Below are 19,419 nucleotides of genomic sequence, written 5' to 3'. Positions count from 1 at the left end.
TAGGAGTATAAAATTGATTGAAATAAAAAAAGCTTCATTATTTTAGTTTTAATGCCTAAAACATTTGCAGTTTTCGGCATACAATTTTGTATTTGTCGAGAGAGGTCGGGTTTGTATCATGGTAAGTGGTTACACAGACATTACAAGTTTTCAAAAAAAAGCTTTTAAATCCTAAAAATCAAGGTCACTTACATCAAGTACCCAAGCAAGAAACACTCATAGCTACTCAATATGTCGACATGACTTACAGCCCACACATATCAGCTCCCACATAGAAAACACAGACAAGACAGGGAGAATTATTTAAAAAAAAAAAAAAAAAAGCTAAGATAATAAGAAAAAAATGAGACAACGAATTAGTGTGTGATTCATGTGGCTACTTTATAATTAGCTGACAAAGCTGACAAGAACCCCAGCAAGTGACTGAAGCATTAGATTAAACAATGTTCTGTATTTAACAGCCACGACTGCATGCTCTAGTGCTTCAGTAGTGCAATCAGAAACCTCTCTCTCACACCCACACCCACATACATATACGCTACACACTCGTGTCAAGGATAGGCTTGCACACACCCGCCCTAACCTTCCATGGCTGCCACAGCGCTATACCACCACTGGCTCTTGACAACAGTCTAATTGGTAATTATACACATGGCCCCCTCCCGGGAGCTTGCAATCCTAATGAAACTGCTTCAGTGTCTGGTGCACAGACAGGTCTTTAGCAGACATCCAAACGGACACACACAAAAGGAGTTCAGCCATACACCTATGCATGCGCAAATACACGCACACGGCAGAGAATTGTGAAGGAACTGGGGTGTGTCTTTGAGGTCAAGAGGAAAGTCAGAGGTTAAGGATGAATGAAAATCAAACTGGAAGTACAGGGTAATTAACTTGACCCCGTTCATAAAGAGTGTATGAGTGAGACATTGTTGGTGACTACTAGAAAATGATTCATGCATGAATTCTGTATGAATGGCTCTGAATGGTGCTGTAATTACATGTTTTGTGGCTACAGTAAAACTTACTTCTCTGTGTTTTCTATTGAAGGCTCATAATTTATTCTAAAAATAACGAAAGCGAATGAGCTCCTACGATAATTTTGTTCTGTTGTTAAGGCAACAATCAAGACACACAATGTTTCTACAGGATATTAACGTTACAAATGTTCTCCCAAATGTATGCTGACTGCTGAGTCATAATCACATTTAATACATAATACAAGATAAGGCACCCCGCTTCACTAATGCCTCGCATTATAGCCATTTGTACAGCATGCAAGAAGGTTGGCAGCCATTTTTAGATTCAATATGATGGCTAAAAAAGGCCCTGCTGATTGCTGTCATGTTACAATCAGCTCATTTGCATGTCATCACATCTGATGAGGTAGATTATTTATTTGGCAAAGAATTCTGTGGCTTACAATATCAGGACGAGAGCCAGCAAAGGGGGGAGGGTTTGGCAGAAAAACAGCTGTGGGAAAAAAATACCTAAGGATCTAACAGAAAGTAGAAAAGTATACTTTAACTTTTGAAAGACAAGAGGACATTCATCATCCTGTGATTCAGAGGAAAGCCCAGAGAAGATTGAGGAGGCCACTTTGAGAGAGAGGGAGAAACAGCATTACTGATCAAAATAAATGTAATGAATATGACAAAATAGATGAGTGTAATTTACGTCAAACAAGGTGCTATGTAAAACAAAGTAATACTTTGAATGGTATTTCCACATACACATGTTCCAATAATTTTCCTTTACTTCAAATGTGAAGAATAGTTACGTTTTGTTAGCTTTTAATGTCTGTAGGAATGTGTTCACTGTATATGGATATTTCTACAGAGACTGACTATCATTAAAAAATAAAGGGTTTTGAAAGGCCTTAAGATGCATTAAAGGGAAGATTATAAATCAGCTAGCTCCTAATTTGTAAGCTCTTCAGTTCTACTGGTGTATGTATTAATTAAAAGACAAATATCTACTTTATATAGTCTATAGTTTCTTTTCAATGTGCATTTCAGAAAGAAACTTTTACAAGTATCACACCATAAATGATCCTCTGGCATGAAACCAGTGGACAGTATTATTTGTCAGCATCGTGACCATTCACTGCTAGGAATTTGTTAATTTTTATTCACAAAAATGTACTGTTATGGCTTTAAAAAGAAATGAGCTTTAATATTGAATGTTTAAAGAAAGGTCTTTTATGACCAATTAATCCACCCAGACCAACTCTTTCTATAGACCTTTGGCTCATACTGTTTTTAATATACTGATTAAACTCCCATAGCCACTAGAGCTTTGTCACCTGAAGTCTTCATTTGACTTTAATTCAATAAACAGATTCTGTCATATTTGCCTGGGAAAATTTTCGGCATCCTGTTGGTTACATTGCACATAGACCTTTAACGTTTTTTTGGGTTTTTTTGCCTGTCCCGTTTTGCTCTTTTGCCATCAGAATTGTTGTCTAAAGGTAAAGAAAGATGCCCAACGGATTTACTTTACCAAATTGACCATCCCAGCCTTGCCATAATGGTCCATTTGATTCACCTTTTATTGTTTATTTTATTTTCACTTACTGAATATGGGACAGACTTCACTGGGGGAAAGAAGGGGAGAAAGAAAGAGGGAAAGAGAAACAGCTGAGAAGAGGGACGGGGGAGAAGGGCAAAAGACAAAAACCAACAGAATGAGCAGAAAAAAAAAAGAAAAAAAATACATGTATCGATCACCTGGATCACCTGTTGAGAAAGAAAAAAGAAAACAAGCAGAAGAGAACAAGAGTAATTGAATAAACAACATCACAATGATATATGGGAATATGACAGTAAATACTAAATATTAAACATTATTGTGCAGCACATAAGATCAACAGAACACAGTGTGCTTTGAGGTAGGAGCCAAAAAGGGTGTAGTTTGTGGGTGTGATCACCCGTGTGTACACCTGTGAGCATGGACGCGCTTGTTTTTTGTTTTTTTAAAAGGTTCCTTCATGTAATGATCTGCTAGAGGGTGTGGGGGGGCCACAGCCCCGTCCTCCAGGGCATGAAGCAGGTATGGAGGAGATCAAAACTCCAGACATCCAGAGGCCCCCAGAACACAAGAGACCAAGGAAGACCAACAGAGGGGCAGCCGCGCCACTGTCCCAGAAAGAGCTGAGGAGAGTCCCAGATGAGGGCTCACTCAGCAGCCGCGGAGCAGAAGCCAGGGGGAGTTGCAGTGACGCGCCCGTGAGCTCCGCCGGGAGTTTTTTTGTGTGTGGTAGCATTAGCTTGTGTGTGTATGCCATTCTTTCTCTCTGTAAATACAACAGCTCAAAAAGTTTGCAATTATTTCTGACAAAACTTATAGGGGTGTAGAGGTCACCAAGGTCACCAAGGACTTTAAGGTCCACTCAGTGATTCCACGATCGGAAATTGATAAAAAGGTTACTTATTTGCTCATTTAAATGTCATATAAAGTCATATTGTTAGGGCAGGGATAGCTCAGTAGATAAAGTGGTCACCCCATGATCGGAAGGTCGGCGGTTCGAATCCACTTAACGGCTACCCTGAGGTACCGTCCCTACACACTGCTCCCCGGGCGCCTGCTTAGTGGGCTGCCCACTGCTTCACTGAGTGAATGGGTCAAATGCAGAGAAAAACAAGTAATTTCCCCATGGGGATCAATAAAGTATCCATTATTATTATTATTATTATAAAGTCAAGTATGATGTCACATTTGGCTTCTGGTCTCACTTTTACTTTCAAGGGGAAAGAATCCACGACACAATGTCACCTGATTCAAAGCGGCTTCATTTTTCACCATGACAACAATCCTAAAACACACTAGAAATGCAGTAAAAACCCACAATAAGACACTATCAGTCATAGCTTGGTCTGCACAGCTCAGACTTTAATATTATTAAAGCAGTGTGGGATCATCATGACAGAGAACAGAACAAAATGCAACCAACATCCAAAGAAGAGTTTTGAATGTCCTTCAAGAAAACTGGAGAACACTTCCTGAAGACTACTCAAAGGAAAATTACTTAAATATCGACTTTAAAGTTTACTGCAACTGCACAAACTCTGTGTTGACGTCTACAAGGAATTTACATGTATGTTTGCAATAGTGGCGATCGTGGCTCAAGAGTTGGGCGTTCGCCTTGTAATCGGAAGGTTGCCGGTTCGAGCCCCGGCTTGGACAGTCTTGGTCGTTGTGTCCTTGGGCAAGACACTTCACCCGTTGCCTACTGGTGGTGGTCAGAGGGCCCGGTGGCGCCAGTGTCCGGCAGCCTCGCCTCTGTCAGTGCGCCCCAGGGTGGCTGTGGCTACAATGTAGCTTGCCATCACCAGTGTGTGAATGTGTGTGTGAATGGGTGGATGACTGGATATGTAAAGCGCTTTGGGGTCCTTAGGGACTAGTAAAGCGCTATATAAATACAGGCCATTTACCATTTGCACGGTTAAAGTAAATCGCAAATTGGCAGTGACACATTACATTTTTCTAGTACTGCCACTAGCCCACTTACTATTTTAACACACGAAAATGTACTTTTATTGACTGTAGCTGAGGGTTTCTAGAGCTCTCCTGTATGACTGGGCAATGAGTCATTAATAGAAAACAATTAAAACAAGGTAGGTTACGATATCACGTGGTGATAACAATCTTTGTCACACCATCCCCCACCTTGTTCCTGTGTATACAGGCTGAATATATTATGAGATTTAAGTGGAAAGAATTTAATTATTTATGCAGTAACTTACAGTAATTCTGCTGGTCGCCTCTTTTAGTTGTAGATAAGGCTTGAAAGTAGAATGGCATGCTGTAATATAGCAGGAAAAAGCATGTATTTTGCATCGTATAAAAACAATATGGATTTCATGAATAATATAGAAGCCTATAGGCAGAGTGCAAATGAATGACAAAGGCATGTATGTATGGAGGAGGTCAAACTAAAAGGATTCACATGAATCTGGCTCTGTTTCACCGTCAGCACATCCATATGCCATCTCTGACTTTAGCAGCTTCTTTCCCACAAGTAGGTGAGGTATTAATTAAAAAGAAGAACTGGGACAGTACGATGAAAACAAAGCAGAGAACAACTGTTAAGATCAGACAGATAGTGTAATTGTGGCAATTCATATGACCCTTCTTACTGACACACAAACTTCATGACAGCTCACAGATGTCTGCATGTCTTGAAGAGTCACACTGAATACAAACACACACACAAAAACAGATGAATCACTGTGTCATTCGTTACCCCTCAGGGTGCCATCCTCTGCACCACGGAAATGTGGCAGATTCCCTCTTTAATAAATGTAGAGACTTCTCCCATTAATATATTTATATCTGCTTGTGCACCTTGTTGAAAGCACATCCAGGGAGATTTCAAGCTATATAAGCTTATTTCTTATCTACTAAGACAACTGAGCATGCCAACCACCTCCCCCTCCTCCCCCAATCTCCCTTTTCTTCCCCCTCTTCCCCTGTGTTCATTTCCTTCCTTCACTTTTTTTCCGTTTCTTCACACTGCAGAATGGGATTTGAGTATTTGGGGTTCACACAGCGGGCAACGAGGCTTGAGGACTAAAAGTTTCTGTTCTATTTCAATCGTTCAGTTTGGGGAAAGTTTGTGCGAACCCACTCACAGCCTGGAGTCATACAATATGATAAGAAGGCTGGCTCATATCTGATAACCAGTTGCATAAACTGAAAGAGGAGGACAGCCTACGCTGGCTCATGCAACAGAACTAAAGGAAGCTATGTACCAAAGCTTATGCTGTAGCCTTGTGTTCATATATACCACTTCATTTTTGCCTACTGTCCACATTGAGACATAAATAAATGCACCCACACACGTTCCTCCTCTCTATAGTTCTTTCTTTGACACGCTGAAAGTTCCCAAAGTATCACAAAGTCACGAGGCACCTCAAGACATTTTACTGGGATGGCCAACGAGCCTTAACCATTTTTTTTTTCGAGCGTGAAGAATATAATTAATAAAAAAACTTCAAGTTTGTAAAATCTGGATTTAAAAATTAATACAGACATAATCTATAATTTTATTTTAACATGCAATCTCACACCGGTGCTACACTGAACCCATAATTGGGTACCAACGGGCACCAGTCACTTTAAACCACTTCAAGGTTACTTTAAATCTCAAGTTAGACTGTTATTGATCCCTTTTTAGCTAAATATGCACTTAAGCACTTTTTAGCTTAAGTGCATATTTACCTTTGCCTTAGTCTTAAAGTATATATTTATTGCTGTTTTTTTTGCACCGAATGGAACTGGAGCCTTGCGTCTCATCTCTCTATATACTGTACTGCATATAGCAGAGATGACAATGAAGTTTACTTTGACTTCGACTAATATATGCCACAGAAATTGTTACTAGCTAAACCTAAAGTGTCTGCATATAGTAGTGTAAGCAAAATAAAGTAGTGAGTTTTCTTTTGTTTTGTTTCTAGTTTTTGAGTCTGCACAGCCTTGGAAAATTTTATTTTATGTATTATAGGTACAACACCATCTACCAGACTACTTTCAGCTAACTAATTAGCAGGTGTTAATAGCAAAACAAATGCAGATTCTATATTCCCTATGTGCCTGTAATTCAGCAAATAGATACATAAAATTGAACTTTTCAGCCATTCGAGCGGGTTTCATAGTGAAAGTCTTCTTGTGTTTATTAGTCATATTTTGTAAATATTTGTGGCTTCTTGGGTACTGCTTTTTAGGTATAATTTGGATGAATTTCTCATTTCAAGAATTGTTTATTCAAATAATTTCAGTACTTGTAATTTCATCACTTTAATTTCTTGATTTGTCTTTCTTTGTACACAAACCCTTTTTGTGGTAGAGTTTGTTTAAAAGATGCACATAGCCACAGTTTGTTTGTGAAATGCTTTTTTAAAGTATAAAGCTAAGCATGCTGGCCATTGCCATCTTCATCTCTCAAAACCAGATGTCTCAAGGTAGATCTGATTCAAGGATAATTTAGGATCCTGCAATTTTGTCAGTATGGGTTTCTATTTGGACAGTGTATGTACTCTTGTGTTGTCCTCCAAATACCCACCTGCACATTGCTGGATGCGGATAAAATATGCATTGGTTGAATAATTGCTGGGCCAGAATAACTAAAGAAGCAACAGTGGAATTCAGGAATGCGAAGTAAGAAAGAAAATATCAAAGATTAAAAATATAGCATGAAAAATACAGATAGTGGCTGCAGTGGACACTTCACTTCCACTTCAGCAATTTGTATGTTATAACCTTTGTCCATGGCTGGCTGACAGACCATCAACAGCACATGCAAAACTAGTGCACAGACAGGTTGGTTGTACCGCATGTTTCTGACACCACCTCTGTCTGACAGTAAACACTCTGCAGACTGATGAGCAGACTGCCTTCTTGCTACCCCTCCTCAAACATCAAATAAGCACAGGAAATTAGAGGGCACGGCATCCTTATATGGAAACATCTGGTCGATATTAAGTCAGCCACACCACAGAGCATAATATGCTTCATCACCTATATTCTAAACTGAAAAAACACTTAAATTGTTCTTTTCAAACTACTGTTGTAGCCTCTGTTGAGGCATAGGCAAAAGAAAAAAACTCAAAAAGAAAAAGAAAATTAAATAGTGTAACCGTACAGCTCCATACACTTTTTACTTTTCCATTAGTTTAAGCTGTAATTTACGTTCACTACTGATCATCACTTTTACAACCTTCTAATAATAGTATTTCACTGGCTAAAACTCAGGTATTATGCTAATGTTAGCACTATTCTGCTAATCTTAGCATTTAGCTAAAAGCACTGGTGGGCCTTGAGTGATGCAAAAAGCACTCTGGCAGGCATACTGGGATCATGAGCATTTATTTACCAGCTTTTTTCTGCCCCTTATGATTTAAATCATCACAGGCCCCTGAACTAAAAGCATATTAAGGCTAGATTTCTTTGCCAGCCAGCAATGACCAAGCGGTATTTTATATACTATGCATGTCAGTATGTACTGACTAGATTACTGTTACAAGGATTCTCCCTGCTTTGAATGTTTCAAAAATTATCGCGGACTAATGCCTGTTATGGAGTTGGGTTTGGGAAAGGTGATCCTGATGTAGGCCCAGTTTGCGTGTTTGTATGTTTGTGCGTGTTGTAGCCAACGGTGACATTTACTCAGCAAATTCCTCGGAGACGAGTGTGTGTCTGTTTCTGCGCTTTCCTGTCATGGGAATTATTCCAGCTGTGGTTTTGTTATGATCAAAGGAAGAAAGAAGAGACATCTTTGGTGCTTGAGGGTGAAATAAAGAAGCAGAGAGAGAGAGAGAGAGTTAGCGAGAGAAAGAGAGAGAGAAGAAAATAGGTCAAAAAAGTAAGAGGATAAGAGTGAGAGAGTCAAGCCGCATCACCGTTTCATTTCACTTACTGACTGCCAATTACATTGAATTATTTTATTTTTCTAATTAGTATTCTAATGTTACTTAACACCAACTTACAATTTAAATTGATTTCATGTAATAGTTCTGCTTCGCTACACTTCACAGATACTGTGTACTCCCCGACGCATTTATTTACTGAAGTACTACAAATGTAACAAGGGTCCCATGATAAAGCTGTAACACTTGTAACAATGTAGATTAATTATTATATTAATTATAGGCATTTTACCTAAAAATGACATGTGATGTGATGTGATGCATTCTTCTTTTTTTTTTTTTCTTGTTTAAAATCTGTTACACCTACTATGTAACTTTGCTTAAGCCCACCATATGATTAACTTTTCCTCTTAGTTGCTGTTTTTGTCAGCCACACTTGGGCTGGATATGTTTACCTCTGACATATTGTGATCAAAAACCATCAGGATTGAGTGTTGTGTATTAAAGCAGAGGCACTGTGGAAGATGCTGCTTTGTAAAGTTTAAGTTGCGATTAAATCTTCTGCAGGAATGCAACTCTTGTGTAACAATGTAAGAGAAGAGAAGGGGGGGGGGGGGGGGGGGGGGGGTTCAGGCAGCTTTTGTCATTCATTTTTCTAAGACAGAATATTGACAGCGCTTGGGGTGAAAGAGAGTGCATCTCAGCTGAGGGATGGGCTCTAAAAGTTTTCAGAGTGGAAAAGTAGCGTATCATATAAACACAAACCCCACAGATTACAAGAATGAAACTTTTCATTCACACATGCTCATTTATTTAACAGCACTGATACCTTCATTTTATTTTGGGACTAGTGTTGTTTTCTTATTACCACTTTTGCTGTTTTGAACCCAGTACAGAATCGAGCTCTCCAAAGTACTGAGTAGCAGTCAGACAGTTAAAGCTTGCCACAAAGAAAAGTTAGATATTCACTCAGAGAGAGCATATATATATATATATATATATATATATATATATATATATATATATATATATATATATATATATATATATATATATATATATTAGGGGTGCAACGATACACAAAATTTACAGTTCGGTTCGATACTTTGGTGTCACGGTTCGATATTCTTTCGATACAAAAAAGGTTCATGCCTCTTTAATTTGTCATTTATTAACATTATAAATATATATTTTAACTCAAAAGTACAGTTTTTAAATTTAATATTGCTGAAACAACAAAGTAATAAAAAAAATAAATCTATCTGTTCGAGAAATCACTCATCTTTGGAAAAGTTTATTACAGAGAAATGTCTCTTTCCAAAATAAAAGCTATACTATACGCTTCTTCTGGGCTATATTCTCAGCAGCATATTAAACAAATCAGGTCCCCATAAGGAGAATCATGTGCTAACAGCTGTCTAAATGACTCGGGTAAAGTTTGTAGCATGCATGCTTGTTGTTTTTGTCTGCTTCCACTTGTCTTTGCACTAGGATGATGTCGGAGTAAATGTGCAGTCATATTCGTTGTGTTCCCACTAGTGCTGTCAGCGTTAATCTCGTTGAAAAGACGTCAACGCCACAACATGGCAAATCTCCGTTAACGAGCTACCGCGGATCGCCCCGTGCGTGGGGCTGGACGGCGTCTACACGTTAACTGCGCTAACGCACTAGTTCCCACCAATGTAATTGAGCATTGTGTGGCACATCCAACATACTGTTTTACTTTTGTCCATGATGCGCTTACCTTCAGGGTCATACGTCACATGAAAACCATAATAGTTCCAAACGCCAGATCTGAATGAGGGTGGGAGAGGTTCAATTTGCCATGTTGCAAGGAGAGCTTAACTTCTGTCTGGCTAGCTTGCCCTGCGCTCAGTGAATCTGCGTTCGATTACTCCGCCTAGGCTGCACTGTCGAGTGCAGATCCACTGAGCGCTCAACACAGACAGCATCGTCAGAAGGAAAGATGATAATATAAATTAAAAATTTTGTATTGTTCGATACATATGCGTACCGAACCGAAAGCACTGTATCGAACGGTTCAATATCGATACGAGTATCGTCGTTGCACCCCTAATATATATATAAATATATATATATATATATATATATATATATATATATATATATATATATATATATATATATATATATTGTTACGTTTTGGTGTGTCAGTGTTTTGTTTTTGCGTGACTGTCATGTGTTTCCTGTTTTACTTTGAAAGTCTGTGTTATCTTAGTGTGTTCAGTTTACATTTTCCCTGTCTCGTCAGTTCTAATTTGCCCCAGCTGTGTTTCCCTCCTGTGGTCCATTCCCTAATTGCTCCTTCTATGTATTTAAGCCCTGTGTTTCTGTATGTCATGGTCGCGATCTCCCCCGAGTTGTAAATAGTTTGGTGTGTTTGGTGTAAATAAATAGTCTGTTGTAAATACTTTCGTCATGGGATATTTTCGTTTTGGGATTTTGGTGGAGGGCCTTCGTGGTTTTTATTTTCCTTATCTTTGTTTTTCTGCGTTGCACCCCGGTTGCCTAGGCCGGGGTGTAACATATGGGGGCTCGTCCGGGATCGCTGGAGGGTCCGAAGGAGGGACAGCTTCGGCCTTCTGTCTTCGCTGGAGGGTCCGAGGACCGCTTCAGCCTCCGTCTGTCTTCGCTGGAGGATCCGAGGGACCGCTCCAGCCTTCATCCGCCTTCGCTGGGGGGAGGGTCCGTGGGACCGCCCCAGCCTTTGTCGTCGCTGGAGGGTCCGTGGGACCGCTCCAGCCTTCATCCGCCTTCGCTGGAGGGTCCGTGGGACCGCTCCAGCCTTCGTCGTCTGCTGGAGGGTCAGTGGGACCGCTCCAGCCTCCATCAGCTTCGTCTGCCTTCGTTTCAGCCTTCGTTTGTCTGAATCAAACATTTCACTTGGGGTTACATGTTTGATTTTTGGGTAGGGGGAAATGTTACGTTTTGGTGTGTCAGTGTTTTGTTTTTGCGTGACTGTCATGTGTTTCCTGTTTTACTTTGAAAGTCTGTGTTATCTTAGTGTGTTCAGTTTACATTTTCCCTGTCTCGTCAGTTCTAATTTGCCCCAGCTGTGTTTCCCTCCTGTGGTCCATTCCCTAATTGCTCCTTCTATGTATTTAAGCCCTGTGTTTCTGTATGTCATGGTCGCGATCTCCCCCGAGTTGTAAATAGTTTGGTGTGTTTGGTGTAAATAAATAGTCTGTTGTAAATACTTTCGTCATGGGATATTTTCGTTTTGGGATTTTGGTGGAGGGCCTTCGTGGTTTTTATTTTCCTTATCTTTGTTTTTCTGCGTTGCACCCCGGTTGCCTAGGCCGGGGTGTAACAATATATATATATATATATATATATATCCATCCATTCGCTTCCGCTTATCCTTTTCAGGGTCGCGGGGGGCACGGGAGCCTATCCCAGCTGTCATAGGGCGAGAGGCAGGGTACACCCTGGACAGGTCGCCAGTCTGTCACAGGGCTAACACACAGAGACAGACAACCATTCGCGCTCACATTCACTCCCGCATTCACACCTATGGGCAATCTGGATTAATCAATTAACCTATCCCCACAATCTCTCTCTCTCTCTCTCTCTCTCTCTCTCTCTATATATATATATATATATATATATAATTTTTTTTATTATTATTATTTTTTTTTGAGATTCTTTCAATTTTATTCAAGGTCACAGTGTATTCATGTAAGATGCTTAATGGCAGCCAGGCAGGTGGTGTCTGCAACAGAGGAATGTAATGACACTTTAAGGTTTCACCACAGGGAGGTTTTCTCGCTGCCTCCTGCCTGCAGCACGCTGACATGTCAACTGCATTGCCCTCTCTAACACCAGTATGATGTGTGTGCATGTAAGAGTGTGCACACATATGAGGATAAGTGTGTAAGCGTGTGTGTGAGTCTGCTCCCTAACTCCTCTCTCCCACAGTGTGAGTAGGAAGTGAAAGGTAGAATTTATTCTGAATATCGATCGTCTGGCATCTCTGTGGGTGTTCTGTGCTGCAACGCTCAGTTAGAGAGCAGAGATTGACGCCTTGTCAGCCTGTTGTCGCAGAGAGGAGAGAAGGGCTACATAAATCTTTGGTAGAAGAGTCACAGGGGGCAATGGAAGAAATATAAACATATTATATTGACTAATTTGTTTTCTTATTTGTTCATAGATTGGCAAAACAAATGAGGCATCTTGGGGGCGTGAGAGATGAACTATAGTATTTTCTACTTGTGAAGTGAGCAACGCTATAAAAACCTTTGAGAACTACTGACTTCCCTGCATTTCATTAGTTTAGACTTTGCAATACCATGAGCTTTGGTTTCTGTATATATTCTATATTTTAGTTTACTACAGAGTCTAAAATTGTATTATGAGCAGCAACATGCAATAAGTGGTGTTGATCTTGTTGATGCTGCAGGGTACTCCGAATGGAGCAATTTTGTAGAACAAAGTTCCCTTAACCCAGATTCCCTGAGTAGGGAATACTGTTTATTTACGATGCAGACAGAAATATACATTTAGTTTTCCACCGAGCCTTCATGGATGAAATAATGGGAGATTTTTTCTCTCTCTCATAGACAGATCATTAGCTGTAATTCATGAAATGTGAGCACCTGGGACATTCCATTCAATTCCATTTTAATTCAGGTTTATTTATATTTACACATAGGACAACCAGCATCTGCATCACTATTAGCCTGAACCTTTGATACAAGTCGGGATGGATCCATTCTTTCATATAGTTTAGATCAAATTCTAACACTATGTCGCATCAGACCAGGTAATGTTTTTTTACAGTTTTCTGTTGTCCAGTTTAGGTGAGCAAATGAGCAAATTGTACCCTCAATTCCCTGATCTTAGCTAACAGAAATGACATCTGCTGCTGCTGTAGCCTATCTGCTTCAAGGATGGATGTATAATGGTTTCAGTGATACTCTTCCGCACACCGTGATTGAGTAGCTGTTTGAGGGACTCCTGCTTTTCTGTCCTGCAGTACACTAGATATTTGCTCATCATGACCATGTCTGCATGCCTAATTGTACTGAGATGAATTTTGGCATGTATTGTTAACTGATTAAATATTTGTGCTAACATTACATCACAGGTGCACCTGTCCAGTATCAGCTGAACAGGTATGCCCGATAAAGTGTCCACTCAGTGTATATATATTCATCTTATTTTATAGACAACATCTTTTGAATCCACAGTCTCCTCACACTTTCTTATGTCACTTTGCTGGAATGTACAGAGACTTATATGCAGTTAAACTAGTGGAAAATTATCTTTCTTTCCCTCTTTTCCCCGAGCTTTCAACTACCACCACCACCCAGTTCGGCATTGGTTTGTTTGAGGTTTGTTTACTTCATGTTACCAGTTCCTTCTGAACAGATATTTACTGAACAATACTATTCAGTTCATTCAGTTTCTCAGTAGAAGCTTCATAAAATTCAAAGCACTTCCCTCACAGTTTGATAACACACCTCAGAGCCTGAGCTTTCTCTACATACATATTTCATGAAACTGTCTCTTACAGTAGTTTGTGACTGTGTGCATTGTGCAGTGTTATGATTGTGGTTTTCAGTAAAATAACAGGTATTTATTCAGTTACATAGTAGTTAAAATAAAGGATATTCTGTCAGCAAAAGAAGAAAAAAATGAATAATTAACTTAAAAATAACTCACAGTTAACATTCAGGGTGATGTAAACATCATCTAATTTTCAGCTAAATTACACAGCAAGTGCATTTTTTCATCCACCTCCTCATTAGCAAAGGGTATAGTGGGTGTGATACATGATACAGTAACTGAATACCAACTAATTTCAAGCTCCCTTTAAATTCCTACAGAAACATGGCCTGTAGCAGTTTGGTGTCTCCTCTCAACTGGTATTACAATAAACATGACTGTCATTAAAATAGAACAAAAACACAATGATGTTAGAATCCACAAGTCATCGGTATTAATTATTAAACGAGGACACAGAACTCATGGATCGGACCAGTCGGATCTTCAAATTCACCCTTAGTTTTGATCAAGAAAGTTCTCACAAACACCGTTGTGGCAGTTTACATTGCAAAATGTGATAACTGCATACAGAGGGGCAGAAAAGAATGCCTCCTGTGGTATATCAACTGGAAGCATGAAAGAGCATATAATAAGAAGATAGAGACTCTCCCCTGCTAGCAAAGTGGAAATTGGTCATACGGTCGTAAAATGATGACACAAATAGCAGGATAGAACAACTGGGTTACTGAAATATAGTACTGGCGTGCAACTGTCATGGAATTTATGATGTTTCAAATTAGCAGAGCTGCCATTTTTTTTTACCTTAAATGTAAGCATGTAAAATGAAGTGCAGCAGTTCAGCAGATCTGCAGTGAAATGGAGCAGAGGGAAAAATTCACAAAGTTGATGTGGTGTTGAGTAATGTGTTTTTGGCTGCTTTGAAATACATCTAAATGCAAATCTATTCTTGTGGTAATCGTTTTGCATTCAGGCTTGTAAAACATGAAACCTCATACACATAAAACGTCTCCCACAAATGTGATATAATGCAAGTGTGATACAGCTTTTCCTATTATGTTTTACATACTGTATACAAAGACGCTAGCAGACCAAGGTAGGTCTCAAAAGCAACCTTTTACTGCTCAGTTGTTCAGAGTGAGTGGCCTACAAAATAAGAGCTCCTTTCAAACACTGGAAAATTATTGAGCCCATGTTGTGCTTATATTGCCAGCAATCATTTTTTCTTTTTAATTAATTTTGACAGTGAAAGAGGTTGACGAACTCGTATCTGGCTGCTCACGCCTGTTGCCCTATCGAACCTGTTGTTTCACGTGGTTTTTCTATGAAAGACTACAACTGTTTTGCTGAGGACAGTGTTTGTAATCGATTAAACAGACAGCAGGGTCCATCAAATAAAAGTTAGCCTGTAAAAAAAAAAAATTTTCTACAATTTTTTCCTTAAAGTATCATGAGGATGAAATTCATCTATGAGTAAGAAGTATTTCTGTAAGTTTAAAATGTAGCTACAAAAATATTGGATATCAGTTGTGAAGGCTGCTCATATCAGGAATGAAATAAAGTTGGGTTTTTTTTATATTATTATTCTTGAGCAAGTAAAGCAATAAAACATGTCCTCAACATCCTCTTTTCCAACATTACCATGCAAATGACAACCACAGAACTCAAACTTTTAGAAAATGGATTGAAACACATATTTTTTTAGTATTCCGCAATTGCCAAAACCATTTATACTGTACGTTCATCAAAAGTACTTTATAATTTGCATCTCATTCGCTGACACACTCACACACTAATTGCTGCAAGCTGCTCTGCAAGGTGCTACCCTGATCACTGAGAGCAATTCAGGGGCCCAGTGTCCTGCTCAAGCACTCTCTGATATGTGGACAGGAGGCGGTGCAGATACAGCTGCCAATCCTGTAAGCCTGTCCCAATGGGTAGTGATTAGGAGGCCTGTATTGAATCCTGCAGTGCTAATGTACTGTAGTACTCTGTGTTTATTGTCTGTCACAGTATTTTGCTAAATCTACTCCTTTACACTGGTGCATTTCACTTCAGAAGCCATGCTAATGTCTCATGAGCTGAAGTAAAAAGATACATAAAAATAGAATAATGTACACATAGCAAAAACTGGCACACAGGTGGGAGAGGTTGTCATTCTCATCTTCTTTTTCTCTTTTTTTTTTACTTTCTTCTGTTACCCTCAGCCCCCGGTGTATTAATCTGTGATTCTAAAGATGTGAATTTATGGGGTCCGTTATAAATTATTCATGAATGAGCTGAGACGACAGACTGAAAAAAGACACACACAGTAGCAGCAGCAGCAGGGGTCCCACGATGGCTGATCACTTGACTGAATACCATTAGGAAGGTTTTATATGATGACCAACACCATTAAAGTGGACCCCACCTTCTATAGTCACTTACTTCCTCCGCCTTCATCAAGTGCTTCACTGTCATCTAGCAAAACCTCCTGCCGGTGTGTATTTAAATAATCCAGAGGATTTTCTTATCAACACTGGTAATGAAAAGTCTTCTGCGACACATGCGGCTCTGCTGCAGTTTTGTATTACATTGCATTTTTATGTTTTTATAAATGCAGTAACTGCAGGACTGGATCTTGTGATGGTAGCCCCTTTCTGTCCTTTAGGAGAGCCTCTGAAAATAGCATTCCAACCAGCTTCTAGAACTAGTTTATGCCAAGCTCAATAAGGCTACAGAGGCAATCAGGATATCATATAACTCCATCCAAGATAATACACTGTTGCCAACAGCAGTCAAAAGCACTAGAACTGGAGGCCACCACAACGGTCACAATCCTGGTAGTGGCACAACCTCGCTCGTATGGCCACCTTGTGCAGCAGCTTAAGAAAATAATTCATTAAACAAATGTAATAGCTTAAATACAAAGCTAGGAGTTGTTCAAATTGGTAATATTAGTGGTGTAGGATGCATGAGTATGAGGACAAGTGTGTAGCACAGTGGCAGGAGGGTAGATGAGCAAGAGAAAGAATAAAGTACCAGCCATTGCTTTATATCCTGGGAAGCACAGGGCCCAGGTATTCCCAATTGGCATGCCCTGTGCCCCGCCCACCAAGGACCTGGAACACTTGGAAAGGAAAAGAGTGAGAGTATAGGGCAGGGGTCATCACAGTAAGGAAACATCAGACACCGCCATGCTCCAACTTAAGATCTATTATCTGAATAACTAAAATGTAAAGGTTTGGTAATTTTACTAGTTGCCTGTGCTGAAAATGCTGTTCTGTACAACTTTTAAAATGATACAGTTCAATAGGACTGTCATTGTTAATGCTATTTATAAATGTAATTCACTGTAAAGAAGATCTATGAAAGGTTGCGCTGACATACTGAGATGCACACTTTCAGTGGATAGATATTAACCTGTGCGCTTCATAAAGTGAAAATCCTTTCTGCTACAACACCCACTGCAATGCTCTGATGTTCTGACAGATTTTTGCTAGTTTTGCCAGTGTGCTAACCATAAACCTCTGCGTAATGCTCCTCCCTATTTACAAAATGATACACACTTTCCTTGCTAATGGAGTGTCAACCAGACAGTTTTTGCTGTAGATAATATTGGAAAAATTCATGGCTGTTCCCCTTTAATTGAAAAGGAACTGTCAGCATGTAAATATTTGTTTATTTTGCCATTCTATGCCATTCATCACCTTGCAGCTCACAGGCTGGTGCTTGGCATAACTTTTAACAATAGAAACCAATCATGAATGATTTCCAGTTGGGCTCCATGGAGACAGAGGGTCTGTCATTTTCTGTGTGTCAGTGTGTCTGCATGTGTGTACTTTTGAAAGTATTTTTTCTCCTGTTCTCTTTATTTAAAACCAAGGAGAACAGAGAGTGCCTTCATAAATTCTAATAGTTTGTGTTGTTTATGATTTGTTTGTGTATCTGGACTTGTATTACTCATGTTATGGGGACTTTTCTCCCTTTTGGGGGACAAGAAGTTACATTAACGTAAATCATGAAACTCTGGTATGACTATTTAGTTCTGGTAGAGCTTGGGGTTATAGTTATGGTGAGTTTGAGGGAACAAATTAAAATAAATGTAACATCCTTTAAAGTGATGGAAACACAACTGTGCTAATGCTTTGCAAAAGGTTTGATACCTTTCATGAGTTGCAGAAAATTGTCAGTGTGAACTTTAGTTAAACAAGCAATCCTGTGTTTCTTTAAAATCTTTTCATCCAAACTTTATTTGAATTTTTTTCTTTTCTCTTCCTCACAAATACATCTGAACAAGACTTTTCAAAATCAGTGAAGGACAGAGACAAAGCCAGGTGTTTATTTAATTCAGAAAAGTGGTATTCCGTTTAGTCAAAAGATTGCAAAGACTGCAAGTATTTTCTCAAAATTGATAAGAACAAGCTGCACAAAATGGATAGTGTCCATCAGAAAGCTTAATAAAATAAATTAAAAAGGCTAGAAAAAATGATACAAGTATTACGACAACCACAGAATACAAGGAAGGAAAAGCTGGCTTAAAAATGTATTTATATTCCTTAGAAGGCCACCGTGTTGTTTTCTCTGTGCAAAACAAGACTAATATGTGGTTCAGACATGGCCAGCCCTTACAATAAATATTTGATTTTTGTTGTGCAGGTAGCAATGAAATGTTGTTGAAAATATGAGGCAATGTTGGAGGAAAACCCTAAAAAATGCGTGTGAAAGAATTTTCTCTGCTTGCCATATTTATTAAATAAATTTAGTTTTCACCCTCTGGCGTCTTAATGTGTCTTTTCCTCATGCTGAATAAGCCCTGTGTTTTGAGACGAGATAAGGTGAGAATATTATCTGCATAAATCTGAAGTTACTCTCCTGTGAGCGTGGCGGGGAAATTACAGCAGCGAAAAAGAATTAAATAATTCAGATCCACCATTGAATTACTTCAGGTAGGTCAAGTGAAACGATAATAAGCTCTATAGAAGACATCAGGCAATGTAACTGAACAGCCTTCAGTCCTCACTATAACTACAAGTCACAATGGCTATATGAGGTTCAGTGTGTGTGTAAAACGTTGTGCCTGTAGGCATGTTTGATGCCCTTGTGCTGCACATAAGACTGCACATGCATAAAACCCCAAAGAAGGGTAATTCAAGTGTGTTTAAATCTAAAGCCCCTTACCCAACTTTGAAAACACAACTGATTGTGGATTTCAGTATTTTTTTAAAAGACCCAGAACGAAGAAACCCCCACACATGTACACATCAATCATTTTAATTTGAGGCAGCTCTCACTTTATTAATTATTCGTAGAAGCCTGAAGGGAGAATACTTTCATTGTTTCCATGTCATCTGATGTATGGCGATCAGCACAAATGGGTGTATTTGAAATACACTACATATTTTCGCAATTTTGTGTAAGTGATCTAATAACTTTTTCATATTCCTCCCTGGGGTTATAAAGCTGGGAAATCTGTATTTTACCTCAATCAATATTTAGCAATAGGAATAGATTTCATGTTCAATGTAAAACTCATTGCACTCTTAAA

At 39.1% G+C, this 19,419-nt stretch overlaps 1 long non-coding RNA gene across 1 annotated transcript; it reads right to left on the bottom strand.

Moving 5' to 3' along the window:
* Window positions 1-10,870: 10,870 nt before the first annotated feature.
* LOC145423804 (uncharacterized) lies at window positions 10,871-11,693 on the bottom strand. Its single transcript, XR_013904846.1, has 2 exons — window positions 11,173-11,693; window positions 10,871-11,130 (listed from the first exon to the last, which is right to left on the bottom strand). It is a non-coding gene; the product is annotated as an uncharacterized LOC145423804 (long non-coding RNA).
* Window positions 11,694-19,419: the final 7,726 nt, after the last annotated feature.

Source organism: Astatotilapia calliptera, chromosome 22 (assembly GCF_964374335.1).
Source record: "Astatotilapia calliptera chromosome 22, fAstCal68.1, whole genome shotgun sequence".
In the NCBI taxonomy this organism is placed as follows: Eukaryota; Metazoa; Chordata; class Actinopteri; order Cichliformes; family Cichlidae; genus Astatotilapia; species Astatotilapia calliptera.
This window is presented reverse-complemented; position numbering and strand designations above follow the sequence as displayed.